General features: G+C 34.0%; 2 protein-coding genes and 1 long non-coding RNA gene across 3 annotated transcripts in view; 2 read left to right on the forward strand and 1 right to left on the reverse strand.

The window, feature by feature from the left end:
• Positions 1–17713, forward strand: part of LOC132755652 (fatty acid-binding protein 10-A, liver basic-like) — a 73327-nt gene that overhangs the window by 33476 nt on the left and 22138 nt on the right. The window lies entirely within an intron of this gene.
• The window catches only part of LOC132755644 (uncharacterized), a 39941-nt gene that overhangs the window by 5251 nt on the left and 16977 nt on the right, over positions 1–17713 (forward strand). The window lies entirely within an intron of this gene.
• On the reverse strand, positions 5599–7291 carry LOC132755654 (uncharacterized). Its single transcript, XR_009629238.1, has 3 exons — positions 6975–7291; positions 5961–6089; positions 5599–5764 (listed from the first exon to the last, which is right to left on the reverse strand). It is a non-coding gene; the product is annotated as an uncharacterized LOC132755654 (long non-coding RNA).

Below are 17713 nucleotides of genomic sequence, written 5' to 3' on the forward strand. Positions count from 1 at the left end.
ATTTCTTAGGACCTTCATTAATTTTAGCATATTTTGTACTTTATTACACCAACAGCCTGAAAACTCAGATTAAAATAAATAAACACTTTACAGAAAAGTGCTACGCATTTACATTGGACCCTGATATGCTGTAACAAAAAGTGTTTGGCTGTTATAATAAGTCCATCAAAATATAGTCACAGAATGAATAAATAGAGCAACCAAAAATTGATTTTTAAGTTTTTAAGATAAACGTCATCAGTTACTGCATCTGGCACAGCAAACATCATCAGTTTCTGCAGCAGGCAGTTGCCAAGCATCATCATTAGCTCAGAAGATAACAATTATGTAAACGTCCAAAATGAAGAGTCACTTGCAAAAAAATGCCAGCTAGAGTAATTTTTACTGGCATTATTAAATTTCAACTGGCATTTTGCCAGTATGCCAGCTTAAATTCGAACCCTGAGGTTTGACTGTAGTGTATATTATGTTATGATAATTCAATGTTTGACTGTAGTGTATATTATGTAATGATAGTTCATGGTTTGACTGTATTGTATATTATGTAATGATAATTCAAGGTTTGACTGTAGTGTATATTATGTTATGATAATTCAAGGTTTGGCTGTATTGTATATAATGTTTTGGTATTTCAAGGTTTGACTGTATTGTATAGTATATTATGTTATGATAGTTCAAGGTTTGACTGTATTGTATATAATGTTTTGGTATTTCAAGGTTTGACTGTATTGTATGGAATATTATGTTATGATAGTTCAAGGTTTGACTGTATTGTATATAATGTTTTGGTATTTCAAGGTTTGACTGTATTGTATAGTATATTATGTTATGATAGTTCAAGGTTTGACTGTATTGTATATTATGTTATGATAATTCAAGGTTTGACTGTATTGTATATTATGTTATGATAATTATACCTCCGCACAACAAAGTTGTAAGGGGGGTATACTGGAATCAGCTTGTCCGTCCGGCCGTCCGTCCGGCCGTCGGTTTTTTCATTTCCGCCCTATAACTTAAGATTCCTTTGACCCACAGTCTTCATATTTGGCATGGTAGTTAGTCATGATTAGTAGATGACCCCTATTGATTTTTGAAGGTCACCAGGTCAAAGGTCAAGAAGGTCACAGGGGCCTTGACTTTAAAAAAAGCTTGTCCGCCCAATAACTTAAGATTCCTTGACCTACAGTCGTCATATTTGGCATGGAGGTTAGTCATGATTTAGTAGATGATCCCTATTGATTTTGAGGTCACTAGGACAAAGGTCAAGGTCACATGGGCCTTGACTTCAAAAAAGCTTGTCCCCCCAATAACTTAGATTCCTTTGATCCACAGTCCTTCATATTGGCATGGAGTAAGTCATGATTAGTACATGACCCCTAATGATTTTTGAGGTCAACCAGGTCAAAGGTCAGGTCACAGGGGCCTTCACTTCAGAAAGCTTGACCGCCCAATAAAACTTAAGATTCCTTTGACCCACACGTCCTTCATATTTGACCATGAAGTTTAGTCCATGATAAGTAGATGACCCCTATTGACTTTGGAGGTCACCAGGTCAAAGGTCAAGGTCAACAGGGGCCTTGACTTCAAAAAAGCTTGTCCGCCCTATAAATTAAGATTCCTTTACCCACAGTCTTCAATATTTGGCATGGAGGTACGTCATGATTAGTAGATGACCCCCTATTGATTTTAGGTCACCAGGTCAAAAAGGTCAAGGTCACAGGGCCTTGACTTCAAAAAGCTTGTCCGCCCAATAACTTAAGATTCCTTTGACCCACAGTTCATATTTGGCATGGAGGTTAGTCATGATTAGTAGATGACCCCTAATTGATTTTGAGGTCACCAAGGTCAAAGGTCAAGGTCACAGGGAATTTGACTTTAAAAAGTTTTTTGTCTGCCCCAAAAACTTTAGATTACTTTGACCCCCAGTCTTCATATTTGGCATGGATGTTTGATCATGATTAGTAGATGACCCTTTTGATTTTGAGTTCACTCTGGATCAAAGGTCAAGGTCATAGGGACTTTGACTTCAAAAAGTTTGTCCACTCCTTAAGATTCCTTTGACCCACAGTCTTCATATTTGGCATGGATGTTGATCATGACTATAAGGTGACCCCTATTGATTTTGAGGTCATTGGGTCAAAGGTCAAGGTCACAGGGACCTTGACAAATAAAAGCTTTTCTTCTCAATTGCTAAAGAATGTCCTGTCCGCAATTTATTGATTTTGACATTTTCACATTTGAAGCATGTAGAATACATAACTTAGCAATGCACTGGCATAACCTCAGATTTTGCAGGGAGGTTGTCCTTGAGCTCTAAATGGCCACTGTTGATTCTGACAAAGTGGTATGCGGGGGTATTCAAGCCATGATAGTGGCAGTTCTAGTTAAAGGTCTGGCTGAATTGAATTTATGTTATGATAGTTCATGGTTTGACTGTATTACATATAATGTTTTGTTATTTCAAGGTTTGACTGTATTGTATTGTATATTATGTTATGATAGTTCAAGATTTGACTGTATTGTATATAATGTAATGATAATTCAAGGTCTGGCTGTATTGAATTTATGTTATGATAGTTCATGGTTTGACTGTATTGCATATGATGTTTTGGTATTTCAAGGTTTGACTGTATTGTATATGATGTTATGATAATTCAAGATTTGACTGTATTGTGCATACTGTTATGATAATTCAAGGTTTGACTGTATTGTATATAATGTTATGATAATTCAAGATTTGACTGTATTGTATATAATGTAATGATAATTCAAGGTCTCGCTGTACTGAATTTATGCTATGATAATTCTAGGTTTGACTGTATTGTATATTGACGGTTTGACTGTATTAAATATTATGTTATGATAAATTCAATTACAAGGTCTGACTGTATTGTATGTAATTGTATACACTCAGTTATCACTCTTGCCGCGCTTGTCGCATTCTGTTCTTGAATAATTAGAATAATAAACTTTGTAACCACATGACAACTGAAACATTTTAGTTAGCATTTATTGTGTAAGGCGTTTATTTATATACTACCAAAGGAAAAAGTGATAGTGAATGTATGTAAATCACAAAGTTAAGAGACATATTGAGCAAATTACACATATTTTATCTTAATGGAATTTTTTTAAGTCAAATAAATACATGCATATATAGGATCTGACAGGAGTTGGTATTTTTTTTTATGCCACCGCAGCATCTGCAATGCGGTGGCATATAGCAGTCCACCTGTGTGTGTGTGTGTGTGTCTGTTATAAAGATTATATAGCGAACTTAAAAAATCTTTTCCTAAAAAACAGTCAGTCCAAAAGTTCCAAACTTGGACGTATTGATCCTTGGGCAAAGGGCTTCCAAATTATTAAAAGAATTTTATTTTATTCCATGCAGGAATCTGGTTACCATGGCAACCAAAAAAAAGTATGAGAAAGATTAAAAACATCTTCTTGTAAAGACCCACAAGGCATAGAAATTAGATATTTTGCCTAAGGCTTTCTACTAAGATTGTTCAAATTATAGTCCTCGTTATGTACATATCTATATAGTTAAAACTTAAAACTCTTCTTTTCTGAAGGTACAAGGCTTAGAACTTTGATATTTTGTACTTAATTTCGCCTATAGGTCCTCTACCAAAGTTATTCAAATTTTGCCCCTTATGTCCAAATTGGCTGAGCTCCGGGTTCATAGGTTTTCCTTATATGTATATAGTAAGATTGTTCAAATTATGACCCTTATAGAGCTTAGATATTTTGCATAAGGCAATGCCTATTGTACCTCTACCAAGATTGTTCAAATTATAGTCGTCGGGTCAAAATTGCCCCTGCCTTGGGGGTCATTGATTTTCATTATGTATATAAAGTAAAACCTTAAAAAATCTTTCTTGTGACAAGGGAGACAACTTATATTGGAATGTCTTTTATACATGTTATGCACTTTTTCTGTAAAAAAGATTCAATAGCTGGGAGAAAGTATATAGGTAATGACCTCTAGCAAGAGAAATGCTTGTTTTGAGAAATATTTATGAAATGACTAGAGGTCATGAACTCAAGTTTGCAGGATATTGCAGATATATAATGATACAGTATAAGGACATTATGGTTCAACATGATGCAGTCTTGTTGTGTTTTTTGGCGGGTTTTACACCGTACTGGGGGAAGACCTGATGTGCCCAACCTTGCATTATTTTAGTCACGAACTGGCATCTCAATAGAACCACCGACGTTCCATTAGGTAGCTGGATAGATTCCTCCAATGACAGAATCCCAAGTCCTGGTGAATTCGAACCCACAGTGGTAAGGGGCAAGTGGTTTGAAGTCGGCGCCATTAATTAACCACTCGGTCACATATGCTCCAGGTTACATTTTTGTGTCGCCTCTATGGAGTAGTGGCGACATATACGGATCACTTCTCCGTCGTCAGTCTGTCTGTCTGTCCGTCCGTCACAAAACTTGTTCGGACTACTCCTCATAAACTACTCCTGTTTCATATCCAGTTGTTGAAAGTCAAGTGTAATTGCATATTTCCTCAGTATGTCAATCAAAATACAACTTTGAGTAAGTCGTTTTCTGCCTAAAAAGAAATGAGTCACCCTAAGAAACAAACGCGAAAACGATAATTTCGACAACATCATATGTGTGCACCTTCGCTTGATTACATGTCAATCACAACTTTTCGGCCCTTTCCGTCGGTCTTCGGATATGGACTATTAAGAACATTACTATAATGGTATTACTATGAATAAAATTCGAGGACGTTCCCACGGTAGGGAATCACGTGACTTTTACGGTAACGCGTACAGACAATATGGCGGCCTAAAAACCTCGCTTCACATGTGTTTTTCAGGTAATTCTTTATTATATCCCTTTTACTTACATACGAGACCTGTTGCAGCCTACGCGGAACAAAGAATTGTTGCCGCCTATACCTTATTTTCCACCCCTGTGCTCATAGCTTTTACAAACACTCAAAAATTCAACAGATATTTTCAATGTGAACAATTATATTTCGGGTAACATTCACGCAAAATTTGTATTTTTTATAAATTTGATTAAACTACGTCGAGTTAGCAAAGAGAAAATGTTCATAGAATTTCTTTATTTGAAAATGTAAATATTAGGCATGTTAAATGTTGACAGGTCATTTTCTATTTCATTACGCGAGAGAAAAATGATTTGGGTATCTACCACGCATACTTTTATTGTTGATAACTCCCACGCAATATTTTATGTGCAGGCAATATCTATGCAGGTTATAGCCTAGATATTGATTGAAAAAAATCATGATTGATGCATTTAGCATCAAACTTTCATAGAATTTTGAATAATATTAAAAATACCGCCAATAGGTCCTTGATAGAAGTAACCCAGCAGGCACATCAACGGTGAACAACGTTGAAGCATGGTCAGATTTCAAAGTTGAAATAACGTTAGATTTATGTTCGAATTTGAAAGTTTAAAAAACGTTGAAGTTCAACGTTGGCACAACGTTGAAGTTTCAAGGTCATTTTAACATACTTTAATTCTAATATAAAGCAAAGTACTGTAACAGAGTTTAACAAAAAAAAATCAAAACACTATTAAATACTTCAGCTATTTTATTTCAAAACTACAGTTCAAGTGTAGCTTAAATTCAAGCGATTTAAGAAGTCCTTTTAATTTAACAATTAAGCTACAATCTGTTCCAATCTACCACTAGTACTTCTTCTAGAGTTCTCTGGGTATGTCTTAAGTGTTTCATGATGGTGTTTGAATACTTCTACTGCTTCTGCAAATGAAATAAGATCTCAAATTATATATAATTAATCAACTTAGTGATTTGTTTTATCTTAAAATGCTTATCTTCTAAGATTTACATAATAAAAAAGCATAGAAATTAAGATACAGCTGAAGTTTCATATTGACAGTAAATTATGTACAAAAAACAACAAAAACTTTTTAAAAAGAAGCTATTTAAGTCTGACCTATGATTGGTAAGAAAAACTGCTCCCATCAGTTACGTCAGCATTTTCCCAAGAACAGTCCTTTCCATGTTAAATTTATGGTATACAAGCTACAGCTGTAATACTCTAAATTTCAGCCAGGACCAGGATCTAGAATATAAAATAAACTTATTATTCCCTATAAATTCACGACAATTAAACTTAAAATTTAACACTCATCTTTATTATTTAACCTCAAACAGTTCAATCAATATTTGTTTTGATAATGCAATGGATTTAATGTATTTTTCAAACTAATTCACATTTATTTTTACTATTACTAAGATATAAAATTAATATAGCTAAATTGACGAATCGTCTTGGGATGTAAATTATATGGGGCGAACAACACTTCATCTGCTTATAGGTTACAATAATATGATAAATAAATTTCAAAAAGGCATGGCTTGTAAAATCATAAATTGCCAAGGACATCAATAACTTCGCGTAAGGCCTACCAAACCCAAATCATTCAATTAGGTCGCGTTTTGATACAAAAGTCTAAAATATTAGAAGGAGGTTTTGTATTTCTGTTTTTATTAGTAAAATTACAGTTGTCATTTTTCATATTTTGCAGATATGGAAGGTTCCATCTCGGATATTGTTTGTGATAAATGTGGGAAACATTTCATTCACGGATAGGTCTCAAATATTGACCACATGAACAGTCTACACGGCACAGGACCTTATAAATGTTGTGGTAAAACATTTTATAGCCCAGCAAATCGGAAACGTTACGGGTTTTACTGTTGATATTAAGATGACATTCAAACATAAGTCCTCTAGATTTTATTACCTAGTTTGTAAAATAAAAGACCCATTCTAATATTCTTTAGGTTTTTTTTTCTTTTATGCTTTAGATTAAAAAAAACACAACATAATAATGTTAAATACAGACACTAATTTGAAAAAAGTTGGTTACATAAAAGACTAAGTGATAAAATGACTTGAATGTCTTTAAAATCTTAATATAACGAATAACATAAAATGCCATACCTGTCACGTTTCGACTTGCCACAACATTTACAAGGTCCTGTGCCGAGTAGCCAGATTATGTGGTCATTAAGACAAATGTTGTACAACATTATCCACAAACAATAACCGAGCTGGAACCATCCATATCTGCAAACTATGAAAAATGACAACTGTAATTGTGCTTAAACTGAAATCGACCTCCTTCTTATATTTGAGACTTGTATTTTAATTTCTGCGATTAATTCATCTATATCGAAACTTCATTTAATATATTCACGTGAGTATGTATTCTGCTATCAATATGGGCTTTATTCTATCCAGGACCTTTTGGCGGTATTTTTAATATTATTCAAAATTCTTTAAACGTTTAAGGCTAAATGCATCAATCATGATTTTGTCCAATCAATATCTAGGCTATAACCTGCATATATATTGCTTGCCCATGAAATATTGCGTGGGAGTTATCAACAATAAAAGTATGCGTGGGAGTTACCCAAATCATTTTTCTCTCATGTATTGGAATAGAAAATGACCAGTCAACGTTTAACATGCCTAATATTTACATTTTCAAATAAAGAAATTCTATGAACATTTTCTCTTTGCTACCTCGACGTAGTTTAATCAAATTCATAAAAAATACAAATTTTGCGTGAATGTTACCCGAAATATAATTGTTCACATTGAAAATTTCTGTTGAATTTTTGAGTGTTTGTAAAAGCTATGAGCACAGGGGTGGAAAATAAGGTATAGACGGCAACAATTCTTTATTCCGCGTAGGCTGCAACAGGTCTCGTATGTAAGTAAAAGGGATATAATAAAGAATTACCTGAAAAACACATGTAAAGCGAGGTTTTTAGGCCGCCATATTGTCTGTACGCGTAACCGTAAAAGTCACGTGATTCCCTACCGTGGTTCCTATTGCAACGATGTGTCAAGTAAGTAGTATCTTTGCAAAAATCCGGTTGGTCGGTCACTACCCTCTCGTAACCTGTGCGTGAAACCATCGTTTTACACCATTATTCCTAATAGATCAAAATTGCACACACTCGTTTATATCATGGAGCTAAATATATATCTGTGTTTATATACACTGTCACATAATCCAAAGTTTATTAGTACAATGTATCATAAAACAAATACACCAGCATTACTTGACTTGAAGAGAAAAAACAATTTCATAAATTAATTGTCAAAAAAAAATATCCTCAGCCGTTCATTGCGTTGTCCTCATCGTGAATTTGTGTCGTTTTCCACGTTGCCCTTGGCAGTTTATTTGTGTTGTTCTCCGTGTTGCCCCATCGTTAATTTTTGTTTCTCCACAGTTACTTGTTTGTTGCCCTCGGCGGTTAATTTGTGTTGTTTTTTTGTCGTTTTTGTTGCTGTTAATTTACAATGCCCTCCGCCATTGACTATTTCTCGTATGATGCTATTTATTTATTTATTTACTTATTTTGTTTGTTGTTATTGTTCTCCTCCACCGTCTTTTTTCTTCGGCCGTTTGTTGTATGCAGTCTTTCGTTAACATGCTTTAGCCTGCGCCGTTTATTTCTGCCGACAACCGAGAAAATTGAAAAATAATGTTTATGGAGACATACATCAAATAGTTCGCAGTATATAAAAAATTAAGAGTGTAAAAAATTGAGTGTGCTGAGAATTTAAAAGACAATTTGTTAATGTCTCGTATATGAGGGTGGCTTTACATAAAACGTGTAGCAGATTTTGTTTGCATTTTCACTCGACACTAGCGTGCTACATATCAGTCAAATTCTTTCAGAGGTCCGTTGAGTATTTTGTATTTAAACACTGTTGTCCCAGACTTATTGGGGGCAGCCCTCGTATGTGTTACCTGTATGATACTCTGTGATGTAACATTGATTATCTTATAGTGATAAGTTGACCCAAAAGGTGACGAGTAAACAGGTTCAGGGTGAAATGCCCAAAAATAAGAGACGAGTTGATGACGGGACGAGTTCACCACGGAACGAGTTGACGAGGGCACGAGTTGATCCTACTTTATGCCTTTGTTTAAAAAAAAACTGAAACTTATCTGTTTATCTATGGAATGACGGTAGGGACATGCCAATTTGCTTATTTGCCAATTGCTGTATTGCTTATTTGCTAATTGCCGATTTGCTTATTTGACAATGGCTGATAGGCTTATATAACGACAAATTTGCTTATTTGCCAATTGCTTAATTGCTAATTTGCTTATTTGTTAACCGCTGGTTTACGTATTTGCTTATTTGCCTATTGCTAGTTTGCTTTTTGCAATAGAAAGTTTACACTGTGCCGGAAGTATATGGAAAATCAGACTACAGACAACCAGTTGAGTCAGATCTGTTAACTTTTACCAACAGTATTCCTTTAAATTCAGTGATTTTCCAAGAATTCTGTTGGTCAATGAATTTAGATGCAGTGATGCCTACGCAGAATTATGTCTACAACTGATGGCTGACATGTCCTTGAGAACACAGACGCTTGGGGGTCAGACCCCGTACCCCAACGTGATACGTGCCCCTGTAAACACTCTATTTAAAATATTTTAATATTTAAACACGAATTGGACATCGTTAAAACTGGTTTTCAAGCAATTTTTACATATACCGGTATGAAAAAATACCATATACCACCAAGTCTCAATAAAGTACTTAATGGTTTTATCGTTGTAACAAATGTCCAATTCGTATTTAAATAAATATTAAAATAGTTTTGATATAGTGTTTACAGACGCGTATCACGTTAGGGGCAGGATCTGACCCGCCAGCATCTGTGCTTGAGAATGTCTTATAATGTGTTGCAGCTATAGATCTGTTTGTGCAGCTTAAGTCAGAGATTGATGGCATAATTAACACTTGATTAATCATATAGAAGTGAAAATTATTGGGTAAAGATTGAAAATAAAAGAACTTGAAACAAAACTATTTCTTATTTTATGGCATATAAAATGTCGTTATTCTCAGTTATTCTCATTTGTCACAGAGGGCCTCATTTTAGTGGTACGAACACATAGTATCACGAGTGATACATTTGGTGCATGCTTAACACGGGTGTTTGTCTTTGCACTTAAGCAATAGGCTTCGTTTTTAGCCATGTAAGATATTAGATCACTTATGTCTGTGTGTGCATCACCATTTTGCTTTGGTTAAATGTTTTTGAAATTTGGTCACACTTTTCCATTTCTTCGTGTTGTACATTTTACATGCTATCAGGTGACCATGACCAATATCATGACCTAGGGTATAATGGACAAAGCCTCTTTGAATATTGTGTATGTATGCTGCCTATTTAATGCTTATGTGAAGTTACAGTTAGATATAAGCAATAGTAACAGAGATACGACAGAAAAACAAAGGCTTTTCAGTACAATACATTGGTGACCTTGACATTCAGTATATAACGGGCACAGCTTCTTCATGTACTTTGTATGCATGCTTGTAACGCAAAGTTTATGCAAAGTTGCAGTAAGATGCATGAATCAGCAAAAGTAACAGAGATATGGACAGAAAAACAAGTTACGAAGAAAACCAATGCATTGGTGGTTAGAATAGCATCCCTATTCTCTGAATAGTGGAGCTAAAACTGAAACTCAAGATAATTAAAAATCAACTACTGTCTGAAACTGAATTTATTTTTTTCGAAATTGATTAAAATGTATCCATCTGTCTTTCTACTTATATTCTAGGTAATGATGGATTGATTATAATTGTCACAAGTTATAATTAACAAAACTTTATAAACATAATAACATGATATAGGTTCATGAGCTTGAAATAAAGTCTACTATGGAACGCCATTCTGCCATGCCGATTGCAATTTACGAAATGACATTTGCTAATGATAAATGCGAAATGCAATTTGCGAAATGACATTTGCTTATGATTATTGCGAAATGACAAATGCGAAATGGCTACAGTATATGCGCTTCTTACTCTCTGAAGCTGGAATGGATGACAAGCAAATTGACGAATTTATCTTGAAACAAACAAAAATCCATGTCTGATATGCACCTACTTTTTACAGTCAATTCGTGAGCTCAGGATGGTTCCGTTCATATGGACCGGCTACATAATATGTAAATATTGCTGATGTCAAAACGCTTCTTCGTTCTCACCACAATGATATGTTTACAAGATGTGCTGTAATGAATAGATCATCGATTCACAACCAAAGGATCGAATGGTTTTGGCAATATTTGAGATAATCTCTGTTTGAGATAATCCCTGTTACAGACGTGTATGGATTAATTTGAGTGGTGTTTTGCAAACAGACAACAATCTTCATAGATATATTGCTTGAAGTTCTGTTTCATTCCTGCATTTCGTAATGAACTTCAATATCATGCACACCATTGGAATAAGCATCGTGTGCGAAAGATGAAGAATGTAAGATCTCTTTCTGAAATACCAAACATGATGTACACTACTGCTGAATTGTATTGCTGTACCGAGCAGAGCAAAGTTGCTGCTGAAGTGGAGGTTGATCATTGCTTGCAAATAAAAACTGTTATGAACGTAATCGATCAGTATTGCTTTCAAAAATATTTTCCGACTGGGCCCTTTCTGTCATTGAACAATACAGATGGCAGATGCCAACTAATCTTGATAGAGCATTTTAACTGTTTTCAAATTTGATCATGGAAGTATATAGAAGTGAAAAGATTTGGAATACATGTAAATAAAATCATTGTGTCACAGTAAAATTAAGAATAAAGAATTATCGATTCATTTGTTATATATGTACATAATTTAACCATTATAATACTCCCGCAAAAGAAGTTTAAGAAGGGAAATTATTGAGTCGGTTGTTGGGGTGGTCGGTTGGTCTGTATGCATAAATACCTACATTCTTGTGGCGCCAGCTTCTTTCACAATTCTTTAGGAATTGGTTACAAACTTACAATACATCATCATCATGAAGTGAAGATATACATTTTACAAAAGTCAGTTAGGGCAATCCAGGCATTGCAGATGCCTTTGAATATAGACATGCACATATGTATTATTTGAACATTAAAGATTGTGGAGCAAAAGCTTTCATATTTCTTAAGTGACTGGCTTTAATCTTGAATTATATCATAATCATGAAGTGAATATGAGCATGCCACAAAATTATGGTCTGTCAGTTCAGGCATTGCAGAGTTATGTGCCCTTGAACTCAGACATTTTATGTATAAAGGCTTAAATTATTCCTGCATGAAATTAAAGTTTGTTGTGCGGGGGTTATTATTCGCATCTGTGACAATTTTAGATTGAACAAGTAAATTCATTAAATTTATTATGTATATGGTTATCGAGGCATTATATGTAACTCACAAACAGTACTATCTCTCCAGTATGTATTCTCATGTATGAATTCATGTTCTTCGGCGAAAAGAGGGCTTTTTGGTCAAAATGCAAAATACTAACAAATTGAGACGAGTTGGTCCACTGGTAGGACACTCGCATGGGGTGCGATAGTTCCAAAGTTCGATCCTCGACGGGGACCTATTTGGTTGTTCTTCGAGCATTTGAAATAGCGTAAAAGGTCGTATCAATGAATGAATTGTGGGTTCAGAGTGCTATGTGCCTCCACAATTCATTGGAACTCCCCTTCTCTCTCTATCTCGGTAAAACAGGACGACTGTACTTGTCCCTGAGAGGGATTAAACAGTATTGGTACAGAGATATTTGAGAAAAAAATCAACAATTTTGTAAAAATCATATGTCTTATTTATTTGATTCAAACAGAGAACAAAATTAAAGGAGAGAACACATCAGAATCAAATTCAAGGGAAGAAACACGTCAATTATAAACTACAAATTAACAAGCTGAACTTAGCAATCTCCATCATCATCAACAACAGCAGCAAGGCTTCTGACTCACTATGTTGCAATCTCTTTTTCTTTTTTCTGTAAATCTAAGAAACATGCATGTTATAATACAACAAGGTTACAAAATATCCAAAAGAAGGCAAAAGAAAACACACGTTTAACTTAACAAACTTATTAGCATATTGAAAAATTAGGTATCTCCAAGCAGAGTGTAAATTTTATGGGTAACATTATATGAATTGGGAAAAAATCTTGCTTAAAATACAGATATTATATCAAAAGATAATTCATGGATACAAATGCTATGATTGAATATTACCAGTATAAAATATACAGCTAGAATATGAGATATTAATAAGTTTTATATTATTTAAAGAATGTTTTTACATTGTGATCTAAAACCAAACTTTAAACTGGACGGGTCCTTTCGGAAACGGAAGTAGCTATGTCTCGCCTCACAGAATGGAATGTTTCTTTTAACATGAAGGCCGAATTGTAACACTTGTATTTATTTTCTAACAGCGCTGCATGTTGCAAAAGTGCTCATCTTTTTCTGCGTATGTGCGAATGAGATGTATTGACCTATCAGAGATATGGCCCGGACATGTACTAACTATTGAAATTTACAAAAGGTAATAACTCTTAATCTATGAAAAAAGAGTCATGGTTTTTGTGTAATACACTTCACATATATGTAATTAATCTACCTACAAAGCTTCAAATTGATATCTATTATACGTTTTGATATAGCCCAGACAAGAATTTAGTATAGAAATTTACAAAGGGCAATAACTCATAAACTATGAAAGGAAGAGTTATGGTTCTTTTGCACTTTTTCATGTGATATAGCTTCCTATCAAGTTTCAAGTGGATGCCTCTTGTAGTAGAGTTGTGGAGCAGACACAAAAGTGTGACGGACAGACAGAAGGACGGACAGACAGACGGACAACGAAGTTGAACCCTGTACTAATTCGGACTCATTCAATGGAAAACATACATGTAGCATCATATTATTGTTTTGGCATCAAATGACTGCATATCATAATAAAAAAATACACAGCAAAGACTGAAATAATAATACAAGCAGAATCAACTCACACATAAATTCTGTTACATTGTACTCATAACTAATAAACATGATAAATGTCCCATACAATACTAAAAGAACAACTTCATTTCTTTTTCTTTTATTCAAAAGTTTCATTCATAAAAGTCAATATTCTGTCCATCAGATTGCAAGTTATCAGGTACACAACAACTCATTCTTAGGGAAACTCTACACCATTACCATTTTGGTACATACAATAAGAGGTGAAGTACATGTACTAGTAATAGGACTAACATTATATAAATTCTTGTTATATGAATCCCCAAAATTTCAAACAAATATATTTTCGTCTAACAAAATGTCTTGAAAGAAAGGACTATGAAAGCGTTCATTACCTTACATATTTATTTAATATGGCTCTAAAAAATTCAACATGTAAAAAAGAAAACTAGATATGAAGGGACCTTTAGAGGACAGTGCAATTGATTTTTCTGAAGAAAAAAAAATCTTTTGAAATAATTTCTTTTGTATTACTAGTATTGAACAGAAAAAAACAAAAGCTGGTCGTATTACAGCCAAAGCTCAAGTATTCAAAGTTTTCACTATATTAGAGATTTTGACAGAGATACAATCAAAATTGAAAATATCAGTATAAATAAAGTTGGAATATTAGAAACTACAAATGTAGTTACATTAGAAAAAGATTACATTGAAACAAAGAAGGTAAACATGCTCCATCACTTTAATGACTATCATTTTATTAAAGTTCTGACATAAGATTCCAGCAAGTCACATCACATTTCTTTACAGTAACAGACTATTTTGGATCGGTGGCATATACTGGACAGAATTTATTAGCATCGACGTAATCGATCTACTGATTCTAAATTAACACCTCTACTTTTCAAGTCCTTGAAATCTCTTGACACATTTTTCTCCGTTTGCACATTTGCTGAGCCACTTAGCTTCGATGACGCATTAGCTCAACCTACATTTCCCGGTTTGCTTCGTTTTGTTGACCTTTCAGCTGGACACACTTTTTCCTCAGAGTCACTGAAGTACATCAGTGGTTTGTTTTGCATACCCATGTATAATCTTGTGGCTCCAATATACTTCTTATTGTGTTGAATGTAGTTAAAAACAGAAAAATTATCTTCATCAACCATCTCGTCCATCATAATTAAAAGGACTATATAACCTTCATTTTAACATTCATCATGATATTAAAGATCTACTAGCAGTCTGTTTCTCACAGTTTCATAGTCATCATTACAACCTCAGTGCAGTTTTAATACTTTGTGTTTGATAGAGCGCATCAACTTATGCTCCAGCTCTGTTGTCCTTTACCCCACAGTGTATCAAGTACTCATCAGCCTGCAATACGAAACAATAACAGTAAGTATCTATAGTTACTTGCTACAGGGCATTGGCAGTGTTCATTACCATTAATGTCAATAAATAGTCTAAATCAAGCCCAGTCTTCTATCTTCAGTTTTTGTATGTATTTTTTTGGTTCGGGTGGATCATTTATCAAGAACTTATTGCTAAGTTTTTACTATCAACAATAGGAACTGTCAGATTACTATGGATGGCTTTTCAGTAAGGCTTTGGTCAAAATTTTAAACATTTATCTACAATAACAGCTGCCTGCTGTCATAATGAGTTTTTTTTAAATTGATATCTTTGTGACAATGGCTACTGTATTTGCCCGCAAAAACTAACCAAGCTGTGAAGCTGACGCGAATGCCGACACCAGGGTGAGAACAATATCTTGAAATATTCTTAGAGCTAAAAATCATACCTTCATTTTCTGTTTTGTTGCAACAACTAGAGAACTTGTTGGCATCTTTCTTGATGCTTTTAAGGACACGAGTATTTAAGTCTTCTAAAGTAGGAGCACTACCTATAAAATGTTTTGAAAGAGTATAATTATTTATATTAGCTAGCAAGCAAATAGAAAGCAAATGTTTCCTTAAAATGGAGCGTCTCATGGAATTTCCAACAACATGTTACATTTTGGTCATTAATCTATTACAGACATTTTCATATAAAAAGTATTTTAAACTGTAGCTTGGATATTTATTGATTTTGATAATGGTCCAAATCGTGAGCAAAACCATTTGTTACTTTTATGTGAATATCGTAAATAAAACTATAATTTTCCTCAAAATATGCCATATTTTGTATAAAATTAATAGCGAGCTCGACGAGCTGGCCCGAAGGGCCTGCTCGCAATGCGAGCTTTACAGTAACGCGAGTACCTGCTAAGTGATGGTTTTGAAAACTTTCGTCCTAAAGTACTGATATGACACATCGCAACTTTTCGAATTTAAAGATAACGATAAAAACTGAGGAATTCTGACTGAAAACGGATGTGTAGACTGGTCACCCGCGCACTTCTATGGGAACCATAATTGGACAGGGAACCAGAATAACAGAAGCTGTGAATGAAAATTGAAGGCGCCATTTTGTTTGAAAAATCTGATAAATAAAAACATTTTTTTGTCGAATTTTGTTGTGAATTTTGTTGTTATTACTGTTTATCTTGTTTTTATTCGCAAACATCTGTTTACTACCTACCTTCCTAGAGACAGCGGTCTGAATTAATGGTGGAAATTGATCTGAAATAACCTTGTGCCAATAAGCATTTTGCATTTATCATTAGCAAATATCATTTCGCATTTGTCATTTCGCAAATAACAATTCGCAAATAGCAATTCGCATGGCAGAATGGCTTTCCGTAGAAAGCCATTCTGCCATGCGAATTGTTAATTAATTCAGACCGCTGTCTTCCAGGAAGAAAAACAAGATAAACAGTAATAAAGAATATTTTTCACATGTTTGGGTTTTTTAAGCTTCAATTAAGTCGTGTTGAAGGATAAGATCTACGACAGTATCCTCAAAGTACTTAATGCAGGAGGTATTTTGTACCAGGAATGACCAGATATTACAAATAATATTTACATAATAATATTTACATAAGAAATTTCTTTTGTATGCAGTGTTTATCGTATTAATTTTATACAAAATATGGCATATTTTGAGGAAAATTAAAGTTTTATTAACCATATACACATAAATGTAACCAGTGATTTTGTTAACGATTTGGGCCAAACATGACATTTTAAATGTGTGTGCCAATGCTTATCAAATCCTTTTACTGTGTGATAAATATTGAATAGAACTTTAGTATCATTAGCAGTAATTGACCATTTATATATGTTTTTAACTTTTTTATCAATTGTGTAAAAGTCATTTCCGGTATTTCGCTTGTATAAAAGGTAAATAGTTATTAAAATTAATAAATATCCAAGCTTAAGTTTTAAATACTTTTGATATGAAAAGGTCTGTAATAGATTGTGCTTTGTGAATATTTAAGCATCTCAAGATGACCAAAATGTCACACATTGTTGGAAATTCCATGAGACGCTCCATTGTAAGGAAACATTTGCTTTCTATTTGCTTGCTTGCTAATATAAATAATAATACTCTGTCAAAACATTTTATAGGTAGTGCTCCTACTTTAGAAGAACTTATATGAACTACTGTCCATAAAAGCATCAAGAAAGATGCCAACAAGTTCTCCAGTTGTTGCAACAAAACAGAAAATAAAGGTAAGTTTTTTAGCTCCAAGAATATTTCAAGATATTGTACTCACCCTGGTGTCGGCAATCGCGTAAACTTCACAGCTTGGTTAATTTTTGCGGGCAAGTACAGTAGCCATTGTCACAAAGATATCAATTTAAAAAAAATACTCATTATGACAGCAGACAGCTGTTATTGTAGATAAAGGTTTAAAACTTTGACCAAGGCCTCACTGAAAAGCCATCCATAGTAATCTGACAGTTCCTATTGTTGATAGTAAAAAATTAGCAATAAGTTCTTGATGAATGATCCACCCG

The sequence above is a fragment of the Ruditapes philippinarum genome, unplaced genomic scaffold (genome assembly GCF_026571515.1).
Source record: "Ruditapes philippinarum isolate M1 unplaced genomic scaffold, ASM2657151v2 ctg2343_1_1_1_1, whole genome shotgun sequence".
Taxonomy (NCBI): domain Eukaryota; kingdom Metazoa; phylum Mollusca; class Bivalvia; order Venerida; family Veneridae; genus Ruditapes; species Ruditapes philippinarum.